Raw genomic sequence first — 14,850 nt, forward strand, 5'->3', positions numbered from 1 at the left:
TAGAACTAATCCGAAGCATGCCCCCGCTATTCGCTTTCGCAGCACTTGCGCTATAGACGATGTGTTTCGTAGATGCCCATCCACAAGTGTGGATCCTGAGATCCTACTCTACAAATGAAAATTTCTGTATTCATATCTGGCGATGCTTCTGAGGTTATAGAGAGGGATTTTCTCAAGTCACAGAATGTTTCGTACTGGAATACGTAGGAGATGACGTCTCACCGCGCTGTTTCGTGTGGGGGGGAGGAACGTTAAAATAGGACGCGAGGATTACCGCACGAAGCGTGGGGGGCTACATACGTTGTTTGTTCGGCCAATCGCCTAGGCTCCATTACGACACTTTCGGGCACGCTTACTCGATGCATGCGCCGGGGTGAAGCTCCGATGGCGTGCAAGCCAGTGAACCCCGCCCTGGCATGCATAAACGATTCGTTTCGCGTGCCGGACATTCATTCCGAATGGGGCCGGCCGACCGCACGGTGCGCTATGCCATCGCGTGAGCCGATGGTGCTTTGCGCCGCAATTACAGTCACTGCGGATTAAAAAAAATGGCCACTGAATCTTCCCGAGTGCACTGCAGACCGGGACTCGCGGAGGTCTCATCAGCAAGGTTTGTGTCATTGTGAAGACTAGGAGGCAGAGTAATTCATACTCTTTGGTAAATTTTTCCTAACACTGGAAGTAAAAAACGACAAAATACGGTAGATCATAGATAAGTCAATAGAGTAACGTGGTGTAAAGAACATTGGAAACACGCCTACCACATTGTCTCGGCAGTGCCTGCCAAGTGACTGTCCCTCCACTGTCCCCCCTCTTATCCCTCCCGCTCTGCCCCTCTGATCTCCCTCCTCCAATTTCCCTCCTCTCTTTCCGGACCCTCACACTCCCGTCCTTACTACCCCTTCCCCGTTCCTATCTTTAGGGGTACTCCTCATGCTCCCTCCCATCCTCACCTCCCCTCCCAAATTGCCTTCTCTAATTCCCCTCCTCCAATCACTCCCACACTATATTTGCCCTTGTATTATCTCTTCTCTAGTTCTCTTTTCTTTCAGCAACACTTCATCACAGCTACATTTCTCCTTCCGACCCACGTAAACGCAGTCAGTGGACCGGCCGCGGATGTAAGACCCCTCGACCAAGTGCATGCTGATATAGAGTCCACGAGCAGCCGCCGAGGACCAAGGAATCCAGGACTAGAGGACGCTCTCCACAGGGCTTGTGTTCTCTCCATCATGCACCGATGAGGTTATGAATGAAGAGATGTTTGTTCTTTCTCTCTCCACTCCGTAGTCTCTCCCTCTCCAGCGATCACCCATCTCCTCCAGGTTTACCTGTTTCTTTAGGGCTCTCTAAATTATGCCAAAGGGCATACTATCGCAATTTAAAAAAAAGTCTCCTCGTAGAAACCATCTTCCCTCGCTGTTAAAAAGGTGTGGGTTTCTGCTGTTACAATCCAACCCTCCCCCTCATCCCAGCTCCACCAAGAAAGCCTAGTCCTGTTGGTGGTAACTCACAAATTAAAAAATAAGTAATAAAATTTACACGCATTTTCACCACGCCCAGTGATTTAGATGGCTAATAAATATAATTTGACTGGGTAATGCTGTGTAGTTTTTTTCTAGTATTTCATACTAAAGAGCAATGCAAAAGTATCAACGGTCTCCAAATAACAATCTGAAGACTTCAGGCAAATCAGAAGGAAAAACCCAAAGCCAGAGCTTCAGAAGTATGGCACGCAGTTCTGGTGCATAGATTGCGAGGAATACGTCACAAATATGGCTGAATGCAAGAAAACAAAAACTTGGCCTGCGCAGGAATCGAACCTACGACCTTCGCGTTATTAGCACGACGCTCTAACCAACTGAGCTAGCAGGTCTTTTTTTTTTCTTTATTACATGGGAAAATACGCTCAGACGTTGCAGTACGACGAATACAAGCAAACAAAAGAATACCCTGAAGTTATGAGAAGCAAATATACATCAAAATTCAGGCAAACACAAACAAGCGTTCAAAAGAGGGAACCAGTCAGGTGGTTGGTCAAGCGAACTATACACACTATGTACAAATGCCACAGTTTCTCGGAAATAAGACTTAGTTGATCTTGGTGGCTCAGCATGCCTATCACATAAGCGGCATCGCCACAGACTGTACAAACCAATCAACACGAACATGTCATAAGGTGGCTCACCAGGATAGTCCGATTTTTGCCATTCGACTGAGCTAGCAGGCCAGTCGCCACATTACCGATAACCTTTGTTGCATACCCTGTAATGTTTGCGTACTGTGCGTAGGCGTGTATTAGCAATTTTTGAATTTTGACTAGCAAGTTTGGAGATGAGTGTGACCAAATGTCTGGATAAGATATGACTACACGAATTTGGTAATTTTTTACTCACGAATACAACATTCAGATGCCCGCTGTACTATGTTAAACGGACTAAACTACCTTCTCGTTTGCTCTTACTTACTAAACTATACTCACTAAAATATACTGCGCTAACCGCTGACGCCAAACCAATTAGAGGCTACGACTTTGAAATTCGGTGCGTATACCTGCAAAGTTTAAGGATAATCTATTCGCACGTGTTCTCAACGCATGCGTCGTATTTCAGATACTAATTTGTATACTTGGTGTACAACATACTGTCTAGCATCGAAACCTCCCGCCGATTGTGCACACTTTTAAAGAGAGAAGCCTTTTCTGTCTACTGCAGTTGTTTTATTCATCTGACAAAATGACGTCGCCAAGGCGTAGAGGAGACTGCAGAGGCATTCACAGTACAAAGGTCGTGTGATTTAGAGTTGAGCGAAAGGGAACGATTGTGTGACCTCTCGAGGCTGGCACACAGCATTGGCGGTGTTCTCTCCGTGCCCAGCTTGCATTATCCGACACCACTAGGGTAACTTTGTATCCTTGCTAATGCCTGCGCTATAAATTTCGTAATCTACGGATATCGATGGATAATCCAGTAAGATAAGGAAGCCATTCACTTTCATCGCAATCGTCACAGTCGTCGGCGTCGTCGTCACCATCATTATCCAAATTAAGTCCACTGCATTACGAAGACCTCCCCCAATGATCCCCAAACGCTCCTCTCCTGCGCACCCAGAGTCTATTCTTCCCCCCAAATTTTCTTAATTTATCCCTGTATCGTGTTAACGGTCACTCCTACTTCTATCCGTATCCACTTTGTTATACCCTGATGCCCCACCGGGTGTCGTTTCGTCACACATACATAGCCAGCCCAAGAGCACTTCTTTTTGTTAATGGTATCGTCCACCCGAACGTGTTCCCTTATCCACGACGCACCGTTCCTAAGAGTATAGTCCTATCGTTATTCGTTTCATGGCCTGTTGAGCCGATCTTAATTTGCGTTCTAGTTGCTTAGTAAGGCGCCAAGTTTCAGCTCCATATGCCATCCACAGCAGAACGCATTGGTTCAATACATTTTTCCAAGGCATCTTGCGAAGCTCCTCATATGGATCCAGGCCAAGATCACATTCCAAGTCGACGGCCATAGGAAAATCAAGGTTGAGATCGAGGTCGATAACCCGATGTCCTTCAACAGGGTGGAATTGGGAGTGTGGAGAACATAACAGGGTAATATTCTCGAATGAACAGTTTCCAAATGTGATTGCAGCTCCTGCTAATAGCGATAACGACGGTAAAGTCACCTCGGACTGGCTGGCTCCCTTTGAAGCCTTCAAAGGCAACGTCGAAGAAAACACGTGCATGATCAAGGAATTGGTCAAACAAAACTCAAGCATGATGCAGGAAATAATGCGTATCCGACAACAGTAAGCAATGCAAGATAAAAAAAACCTTTTAAATAGAACAGGATCTGGCCCAAATTAAACACGGTCACGCCGAATTTCAGGGAACTGTGTTAGGACTATTTCAACAGATTCAGGAGCAGATCCAGGACATCCACAAGACGCAGCAGCAAATTGAAGAAACAAATATGACCATACTGAATGAAATGAAAGAGCTCGACAAAAGGGTAACGGTTCTAGAGGAAAAAGACAAGGCTCGCAAGAAACCCAAGAATTTCCTGGTAGAGAAGCTCGAATGGAGAATATGCTCGATTATGACGAGTAGCCCCTCACGTACCGCAAAGCTGCCCTCGCGAACATTCCCCAAATTCGAAAACTTCGCAATGGAACTGCAGAACCATTAGATCTAAAAAACAAAATTTGCTACAGTTCAGTTCAATTGAGAAACCAGATGTCATTGCTCTGCAGGAAACTCAAGCTGAAAGCATTAACTTAACGGGCTACGATACGCATATAGCCGAGGGCATGACCCGAACTGCCATCCTTACCCAAAAGCAGTTGGCCACACAGTTGCACCCCATCCAACACAGGATCTAGCACACCCTCGTGGAGATCATACCCGACAGGAAAACGTTGCAGAGCCTGTTCATATTGAACATCTACAGCCCAACCTCCGAAAACTTGGGGGACTTCAACAGATTTTTTTGTATGGTCCTGAAATTGACCGCGGGTCACAAGACGGTGGTGGTAGGGGAGTTTAATGCACCCCACATGGCATGGGGGTACAAAAGCTCATTAAAAAGGTGATAATGTCCACAACGTGGCTCAACAACGACGCCTCACGCTGTGGAATGATCTCCAATACCCCACCCGAATGGGCAACAGGATGTGGAGAGACACAACACCTGACCTCACTTTCACGAGGGTCATCACCCGTGCTGAATAACAGAGGCTGCATGAGAATCACGGTAGTGACCACAACATTGTTAAACTGGAAATTGACAATCGGCGAACACCCGTAAAAACAGGAAAGACAAGAAGTACAGACTGGAAAGCCTTTCGCGAAGAAAATGACCAACAACCGATAGACATAGACATGGATCTCGAAGAATGGACGACGAAACTGGCTGAAAAAGCCAATAAATTTACAAAAGAGATCTAATTAACATCTAAAAACATTAACTAACATTTAAGACTCGATGAAGCCTGACACAGAGATGGGCAAAACAAAAGTGCAGCAGAGAGAGAGAGAGAAAGCTCTTTATTAGAGGAGAAAGCCGAGAGTTTTGCCGGAATCGTACCACCGACATGCTACTCGGCGGGGGAATGGGTAGGGGAGGGTATAAAAGGCCCTATATATACAGGGCAGAAGAAAGAGAAGAGAAGAAGTAAAAAAAAAAGAGAAATGGGCATCATGTAGTTTGTGTGAACAGTTCGACGAACGTCATGTTCTCAGTAGTTTAAATCAGTTCAGTGACGCCGATCTCGTCCAGGTATTCAAACAACGCCTTTAGTGCTTTGCGTTGTGCTGAAGGAGTGTTCCAGGGGCCAAGGAGCACTTGTAGGCTGATTGGTCCTGGGCGAAGCTACAGAAACACACTGCCCTCTTAACAAAGCAAGCAGAGGAGTACGCTAGCCACCTGGGAAGGTAGAACTGGAACCAGTTATGTGACCTTTTACAGGGGAAACTCAGTACCCAAAGAACATGGAATATCCTGAAGTCACTCATCCCCAACACCGGATCCAAAAACAGGACTGCCTGACAAATTGAGCGCCGCCTCCACAATTTTCCGTGTACTGAAGGTCACGTCCGCAAGGCGGCAAAAAAGGAACTCATTGGTGAGCAAGACTAAATTATATCTGTTTCCCACCCTGATTACGGAGGGGTACCGAACGTCGACATTGACACACCGTTTGCCAGGGCCGAGCTGGATGCGGCGCTCGCCAAACTGACAAGGAATATTGCGCCAGGAGCGGACAACATTACCAAGAGAATAGTCTGCAACATCCAAGAAAAAATCAAGGAGGATTTTCTTAACAGAATAAACGAGTTGTGGGAGAGTGCAAGTATACCGGTGCCGCGGAAGCATGCTAAAGTGATCATGATTCCAAAGCTCAACAAGCCTATCGGAATGTCTATACCCTCAGGCCAATTTCATTAACCTCGTTCGTAGGGAAACTCATGCAGCACGTGGTTCTGGATCGCCTGATCCTTCACATGGAGGCGAAAAGCAAAAACGCCCGTGTGTACGAGATTTCGGCGCACGATAAAGATCCCCAGGTGGTCAAAATTAATCCGGAGCCCTCCACTACGGCGCGCCTCATCGCCTGCGTTGCGTCGGCGCGGTAAACCCCACAATCAATCAATCAATCAATCAATCTTCACATGGAGGACAACAACAAAATAAGGATCCGCGACTATATTAACCGTTTTCGGCCACAATTATCGACGCAAGATATTCTGCTACAGATCAAATAAGAGGTCATTCACAACCTCAGCACGTCACAAAAAGCGCCATCCTGGAGCTTGACCTTAAATGTATGTTTGATAAAGTATCACACGAGGCCATATTGAAGAACGACACTTGCAGTGTGGGGTAAGGGCCTATAATTATGTTCGGGACTTCCGCTGGTCTCGGACGGCGACAGGGGGCCTCGTAAAGCTTCGGAGTGACATATTTTAGGTCCCAGCAAAAGGCATCCTCCAGGGCTAAGTGTTCTCGCCGTCACTTTTCAATATCCGGTGATAAAACTACCCGACAAGATGGCATGCCATCTACGCATATGACCCCCAGTTCTGACAACCAGAGGGTCAACGGGAAGCCAACAGGATTCCCTGCAGGAAGCCGTAGATGGCCCCGAGGCATACGTCAAGCAGTGTGGATTTTCTTTCACCTAAGAAAATTTAGAACTTCTGGGTCTCAGAAAGAGGACGAGAGGCAGCCCCCTGCCGGAAGCACCGGACACGGAAGTAGAGCTTCATGGCATCGCTAACCCGAGGGTCGACATACTTCAAATATTAGTCCTCACTTTCCAAAAGGACGGAACAGGAGCTGCTACACACCACAAATTACAAAGCACCATTACACTGGTAACCCACCTGGTCAAGAGGGTTGCGCGCAAAGAGCACGGACACAAAAAAAGATACATTCCGATCAATGCAAGCATAAATTATTAGCATAATTACCTATGGTACGCCGTATTTAAGGCTAAAAACGCCAAAAAGAGAAACTCAACATTCTCATCAGGCAAACATCCAAATTGGCACTAGGTCTACCGGCGAAGACTTCGACGGAGAAGCTACTGCAACTAGGGGACAAAACACGTGGGAGGAACTTGTGGAGGCACACAAGTTTAGCCAAATTGAACGGCTGAAGCTCACAGAAACAGGTCGCGCCATATTAGGCTGTCTCGGATGTGAGGTGAACCTGAATACCCGAACCCCTAAAAGGCGTATCCCGATTTGTCTGAGGGAGTACACCATGGTTGCCAATATCCCGCGCAGCATGCACCCTCTTTATCACAAAAGAAAGAGAAATGCCAGGGTGAAGCCACTGAAAAAAGCGAATGGTAATGATAGCGGAACTATGGGTACGTGGACGCCGCAAAATATTCAAGCGCAAACCATGCAGCACACGCGATAACCGTGACCAACAGCCCACAAAAAAGCTAAGCTCGGCAACTGTCACGACTGAAAACATTGCCTCCGCAGAAAAGGCAGCGATTGCTCCCACTACTACAACTATCACAAAAAGTCAAGCTCGCAGTTCTTATCACGGACGTCCAAGCAGCCCGCAGAAATTTTCAGAAGGGTCGTATCTCCACTGTGGCGCTTAATATACTCCTGAAGCTAAATGATCAAAAAGGAGTTTATGTACCGGACATATACATCGTGTGGACACCGGGGTACGAGTTTCTGGAGGGTAATATGCTGGCTGATGCCGCTGCCCGAGATCATTCCCGCCAAACAACCACCCTCACCACCGTTACAGGAGCTCAAGCCACTTCCTCGGCCGTCCCTGTTCCCACCTATCCCGCGACGCACTGGGGACATATTGGAACATTACAGATTTGGCCGACTGAAATATCCACCTCCTCATCCACAACTAATCAAAGAAGAAGCAACACAGTTAAGAAGACTCCAGACTAACTCTTTCCCGCACGCCTCACAGTTGCACGTAATTCATCCCGGTCTGTACAGTTACGACTGGAAATTCTGCGGCACACCCAACACTCTCTATAAAGGGCCATGCAGGAACTCCCGGAGGTCCTGGCGCCATCGACGGGGCAGTGGTAGGATCTGCTGTCCAGCGGGGTACTGGATGACCAGCGTGGCGTGGTCGTTCGGCCATACAAGCAGCTGGGGTGATGTCATCCTGGACTACACTCTAAGCTGGGTAACCCTTAATAGAGGTATACATTTTCGAATTTTTGTAACCTATAATTTATAAGGTACAAATGTAACCTATATCTTCGTAACCCTTATATACATATACACGTAAGGGTTACTCAGTTATCGGTTACTTTGCCGCTTTCTGCATGTATACCTTTATATAAGTTACATCTACCGCCGTCCAAGGTCACACACCTGGAAGGTGTCATGTTGCGCGCCAGGCGCGCTTTCGCCGGCGCCGCTGCGGCGACGCCCCAAAGGCGCCTTTCCCGCGTGGTAAACAAATATCGCGTTAGTGGAAGACGATATGTGCGACCATGCTGTCCATTGCGCCGTCTAAACTTTTGCGTCGGGTGTCTTTTGTCCGTCCCTTGAACAAACTGCCGGCCACACTGCTGCGGCTAAAAGAGAGGTTACTTTTATAATTCCTAAAATTGCGGTACTAAAAAGCTGGAAAATGTTGTCTTAATATATATGCATTGCATTACCTGTTCGATAATCGTTACCAAGGTTGTCACCCAAAAATCTTTGTGAGTATTGGCAACGCTTAAGTCTTATAAACAGGCATAACTAAATTTAATGTTCGCATCAGCTTTGTGCCGTTTAAGAAACCAGAATCAAACATGCATGATAGGTCTTTTAATAAATTGCGGGTATGAATTTTAGCTTTAGTTAAACAACATTAGGCTTTAGTGAAACCAAGCTTTAGTGGAAACATGCACTTGATAGCATACTTCAAAAGGACGCCAAAGTTATGACATAGCCTTAAGCCCAAAATTCTTGTCTGACAACTTAGGCCATGATTATCAAAAGAGAATTGCAGTACATGCACACATATTTTCGCATTTAACAGGAGCACATTTTAAAAAGTTTGGCATCAGTAGTTTTGAACATTCACATTTATTATTATGAAACACCTGTGGGCTATTTATTAAAAAGCAAAGCTGCGAACCACCGTAATGTAATTATCGTTCCTCAATGAATATTAGACGAGTGCGGATTCCTGGGCGAACTGGTGTTTCCTATATTGCTTTAGACTTCCAGGTAAAACTCGGTTTATTCATATATCCTTATTTAACCTATTTAATAAATGTTACGTGAACAGCTTCAGAAACATGGCAAAATTTACAGATTCTTTACCTCAATATTTGATGTATGCAAAGTATTTCAAATTGTTTGGTACTGCAATTGAACAATTTCAGACGAATTCGAGTTTGAGCTACATATATAAGATGGTTCTCAGAGGTGCACTTTCCCAGTACAGCGTTATTGTCATGGTTCCCCACAGAAAAAACACAGAATGTGGGAAAGTAGAAAGAACATTTATTACAAATTCACTGTTTATACAAAGCAGTGTTTATGGCTATGTTCCCTGCATTCTCTGTTTCACTGAGAGTTTAATATTACACTGGAATTCACTTGTCTTTACGAATCCATCTTTACACTTCCGTCTTAGGTACCTCTTTACAGTTCCACCTGAGTTGTGATTCCCACGCCAAGTTATGGTTTTTTATGCAGCACTAACAACTTTCTAGGCCAATTGCAATCTGTCTTTTGGACAAACTTTAAATGGGATCTATAACTTCCTGCATGAAAAAAGGCGCTTGGAAACATTCAGAGATAAGCTTCGCAATTTACGTAGTACACAAGCAGGCACAAAATCAGGGCACGCTGAAGATTTCCCCGAGGTCATCTGAATGACTTGTTCCCTGCTGCCGCAGATGGAGGTATATATGTGAGGGGCCGTCACTTGGATTTCCCCACCTTGAAGAGCCATCTACAGAAAATTTCAGAAAAAGAACAAAATCCAGTGTACCATAAGCCCCTCAACCAAATCACAGGCACGTGAAGTACGAAAACTATATTGCACGAAAATGAAGACGGAGACCAGAGAATGAAATGAAAGGCCACACCAGAGAAGGAGTGATTTAGGGCCTTTCAAATAATTTCACATCATTTCAGTAATCGTTACACAGAGTAATTTGGCCTCATTGTTCACAACAACGCGAAGCCACTATAGTCATATCGGCCAACCTTCCCGAATTTTAATCGTGCCGTGCTCCTGTTTATCTCGCGAAATGTTTCTGCATGCTCACCCAGAACAGGCAGAAACTTTCGGCTACGAGATAAACTGACATACGTTTGCAAAAGAGAAAGCAAAAACATTTCCGCACCTTCATGTGGAATCACTACTACACGCAACAGAGCGAACGTCGCCCTAAACCCAGGAAACGTGCTTTCACGATGCTGACGCCGTCTGCGTCACATTTTTCGCTGTACTTAAACATATGCCTCCGCCGCCCCCCCCCCCCCCCCCCCTTGTACTGGCAGTTTCATTTTGAACGAGGATCCCACGTGGAAGCCGAAACGTTTTTCACTTCAGTAAGGTGTTCTTCTACCGGTGGTTTCTTCCTCGGCTATTCGTAAAAAGGAATCGACAACTTACATTTTTTGTTCGTTGAAATGTGTTGTGGGATAGGATACATCTAGAACTTGCACCGATCTTCAAGTGGCATTCCCGGGAGGTCTGTACCTGTAATGAATCAAAGGGTTACTTGGGTTGAAATTTAATAGGCTTTAGAGCTGGGCAGTTGGTATACATTCATAATGAAAGAAGACCCCAAACTTGACAAGACGAAGAAAAGAACACAGCACAAGCCCTCACTAACAACTGGAGCTTTCTTAAAGAGCTCTTTTAGAAAAAGAGTTCTTGTTGGCTCTGCAAAAACTGAAAAACTACAAAGCTCCATGCTGGGGAAATCGTTATGTGAATTCATAAAGTTCATGTAGTAACGAACTGATAGAAAGAGTCATTAAACATGAGGCGAAATAAGATACGAAATATAACATCATAACACTTGAAGTAAGGCCTCGCATTTTTACAAGTGAATCATACTTTTGTCTGCGCAGGCCTGGGTGCCATCTTTACAAAGAATATTTGAATGAATGAGTTTTAGTTATTGCATTTTCATACCGTTGTTTCCACGGAAATCAGACTTCATTTCAACTTGTGTCATACGCAGGGGAGTCCTGATTGTCAGCTCAAGGAACACTGCCTGCAAGAAAAACAATAGTGCTCATAAGTCATAGCATAGGTAGCCAGATGCAACCACACTTTTCCAACAGCCAGGAACCGATGAGGGTGCAGCACCCATTTTTACACCTGCACTTGTCTCTGTGTAATTCGTCACAATTTCTGTATCATCAAAAAACAACAATCAAGCAGCCTGCATGCTGGCTCATACATACCACCATTCTGTAAATCGCTTTACTGCACTACACTAGCATAACGCGAGACAACCATTTGCCCTGCAATACCACGCGAATAAATAAACGACTGATTTGTGCGAATGGGAATAATAAACCCACTTAACATGGTGACAATGCCCCGCTACCTCAAAATGACTAACACCAAATTTACCCACTCAAGGAAAAGAATGACAAAAATGAAGAATGTTGTAGATATAAAAACTTTTTATTGTGCGGTAAGGCAAACTTTCACAAAAAAAAAGGCTTGTGCTGGACAGAAGTGAGTTTAGAAATTTCGGGCAGCATTTAGTGGACTACTTTTCTGCAGCACACACCTTGTGTTTATCCGGATGTATTACTACAAGACCAATAAACTAGACACCATTCCGAATATATGCAGCGAGAAAAATGAATATTTCCCGATGGCTGAAACAAAATGATAATACCCAGAGAATAGCGCGATAATATAAGACTTTATTGGGAAAAAAGTGCGCCCGATGCAGCCAACAGCGTAAACAAAACGCTCAACACATGACGAAGGCACGCAGAGCAGAAAGCAGGCCACGAGCGCCGTTACCTGTTATAATGTACGGGCTTTCACGATCGTCCGCTCTAATCTGACGCAGCGAACGCAAGCCCGTGATTTCATTCAATTGCCGTCGCGGGCAACCGAAAACGTCTAGCGAAGCAACCAGTCGGGTAACGAAAATCCCTCTCGAATGCTGCAATTTCAAATTGAAAAGCCCCCAGCGAAAAGATACTTCCAATGAAAACACGGAAACCGTTACGGGAGTATACTCACCGAGTTCGCTTTCACTGGCGCCGGGGCATCGGTCCAACATGCGAACTTGACGCTGGTCGTAGCAGAACGGGCCGTGTAGCGCTGCCAGTCACAAATGGGCTCGCCGCAGCCTCCGCGACTCACGCCGACAAATAAGTCTTGTAACAGCCATCCTCGCTTCATTGTAGGGGTATCACAGCGGTAAAAAGGCTCGAGTGGCGCGAAAACGCGGCCACCGGACCTGCGGGCGCCGCCATTTCTCTATATCCCGTCATGCAACGGAGAAATCAACGGCCGCCTGGAGAGAAGGCGCGGCGAGCATCTCTTATAGGTTACAGGGCGTTTTATAGGTTACAACGTAAAGGTTACATGACAGATTTTGTTGATGTAACCTATAAATCATTAATGTAACCTATAAACCGCTTTTAACTTCCCGCTTGTAACCCTTAGAATGGACTGGGATGAAGAAAACATCAAAATGGATCCATTGTAACCTTTATTTTATAGGTTACATCCCTTTAGAAGTTACATTATGGGTTACCAGGATTAGAGTGTAGTGACGCCACCCACCCTGGCTGATCAACGCTACTGCAATGAAGATCATCCAGCGCTCAATTGTCATTTTATAAGAATCAATAAACGTTTATTCCTCCTACTCCTCTCTTGAGCGGTAGAGGTAGCGTACTTCTCATTATCTGGGAGTGCTTGGTGAGTGCATCCCAGCCCATAGCAATTCAGCGACGGATTTGTTCTTTATTCGCTTACTTGAATAATAATCTTCGATGGGTTATGCGTAATATTTTTGGCACTTGCGACATTTTGGCGCACGGACGTGTTGTGCAAGTTTAAAAAATACGCGCCTGACCTCATGCAGGAACGAGCAGGATTTGTTAAATTCTACTCAGTGTTTATAGAACCGAATGTTCCATCACTGCGGCGGTGTCTAACTAAATCAAAGGCTTCTTCTTAGTTCTATAAATTCAAATGTTAGCAAAACTTAGAAGTTTTTAGTGACCTTTCGAATTCGGATTTATTTTTGGTCGGCGTGTTTCGGTTGTGTTATTTTTTGCCAAAAAAGAAGGAAAGATAAAAAAGATGTACCTTGGCGAAAGTGGTGTTCCAGTGAGAAGCTGCTGCAAAACCCCTATATACTCGCACATCTGTGGTTTTTCCACGCTGAAATCATATGGCGTTACATGCTCACAGAGTACTACATATCCGCTGTGGTGTATTCCCCAGCGCTCCGACGTTAGGCCTAATAGTATCTGTACCGCATGTTTGGTTGATTGGTGTGTTGCAGCCTCCAAAGTTCGCTGACTCTATACGAAACCAGCAACCAGCCCTTCTTGCCGTGTTTCGCAATGCAAGAAGTAAAGACGCCCACAGTAACCACACCGTTTTGCCTAGTTCTTGTCTGCTTTGAGAACGACCGTTTTGAATTTTACAGCTCAGTGCACATTTGGAAACAATTAGATACCGTACAACATAAAATGAACTACGCCTCCGTCGAAGCAACAACGATGGGGAAACGCGAAGCTTTCCAAAATCAAATCCAACACCCCACGAAACAACCCATTTCTTATCCGAACGGTTCACTGCACTGCGATTGTGCTCTCTAATGATTAACTTATACGGGCATGTCATGGCTTTTTCAAGCGTTCAACTATCGTCGTCGTTAGACGGAGGAGTGCATCTCATTTTGCACGTTCATGCACCGCTTTCCAAATCCGAACTGCTTCGAACGTGCCGGAACAGCGCGATGGGATAGACGTCGGCTTCGTAACGCGAGGGAACCAGGTTCTATTCCGTCCACGGGAGGGGTTTTGATTTTAAATGCAGAGCATTTCAGTAACTCACGATGTCACCCGCGTTGGCGTCCGTAGTCCGCGTCCGCATCGCTCCCCCTACACTATATAAAAAAATAATACTTGCCGGCGCCAGGTTTCGATCCTACGACTCTGCGGGGCGGAACGCAAGGTGCACGGTACTCTACCAACTGAGCCACAAAGCCGACACAGAACGGAAGGTTACGAACGTGCCTTATATCCTTGACTCATTCAACCGTCGGCCAGAGTTGCGCCCTCTCCCCCGCGTCCTCCTCGCCTTCTCTCCGCTCGCAACGCCCTCTCTCGCCGCGTTCGGTTCGGGCGCACAACAGGTGGGGACGTGCGCAACACCCTCTCTCGCCGCGTTAGGTTGGCGCGCAAGAACAGGTGGGGCGCTCGCATCGCGCTCTCTCGCCGCGGTCGGTTCGCGCTTAAACCACATATGTCGTTCGCGCGCGCTGCGGTCGCTAACATCTGTGGCGTGATCGTGACGTCTGAATCACGCGTTCGCGTGGTGGCGATTTCGGCGCTATAACACTCTCTCGAGAGGGGCATTGGATTGGATTCGATTGGATTGGATTTGGATTGGATTAAAGTGGATTGTGTTGGATTGTGTTGCGTCATAGCCGCGCCACGTTGCGTCATAGCCGCTCCACGTTGCGTCATAGCCGCTGCAGGGGGTTCACGGCACGTTTCACCATCGACTTCATCGACAATGTCTACGCTGGAAGACAACAATTACAACAACAACAACCAATACGTAATCCATACGACTTGCAGGCGCGCCCCCCCGCAGAAATGCTCTGCATTTGATCGTGCCCCTCGCG

The 14,850-nt window shown here is 46.1% G+C and overlaps 1 long non-coding RNA gene and 1 other non-coding gene across 2 annotated transcripts; both read right to left on the reverse strand.

Annotated features, from left to right (window-relative positions):
* Window positions 1-1,802: 1,802 nt before the first annotated feature.
* Window positions 1,803-1,876, reverse strand: Trnai-aau (transfer RNA isoleucine (anticodon AAU)). The gene has a single exon. It is a non-coding gene; the product is annotated as a tRNA-Ile (tRNA).
* An 8,737-nt stretch (window positions 1,877-10,613) lies between these two features.
* On the reverse strand, window positions 10,614-12,731 carry LOC144177857 (uncharacterized). The gene is made up of 3 exons (XR_013323873.1): window positions 12,219-12,731; window positions 11,142-11,223; window positions 10,614-10,700 (listed from the first exon to the last, which is right to left on the reverse strand). It is a non-coding gene; the product is annotated as an uncharacterized LOC144177857 (long non-coding RNA).
* Window positions 12,732-14,850: the final 2,119 nt, after the last annotated feature.

The sequence above is a fragment of the Haemaphysalis longicornis genome, unplaced genomic scaffold, assembly GCF_048455015.1.
Source record: "Haemaphysalis longicornis isolate Haplotype H1 unplaced genomic scaffold, Haemaphysalis longicornis Haplotype H1 scaffold_33, whole genome shotgun sequence".
In the NCBI taxonomy this organism is placed as follows: Eukaryota; Metazoa; Arthropoda; class Arachnida; order Ixodida; family Ixodidae; genus Haemaphysalis; species Haemaphysalis longicornis.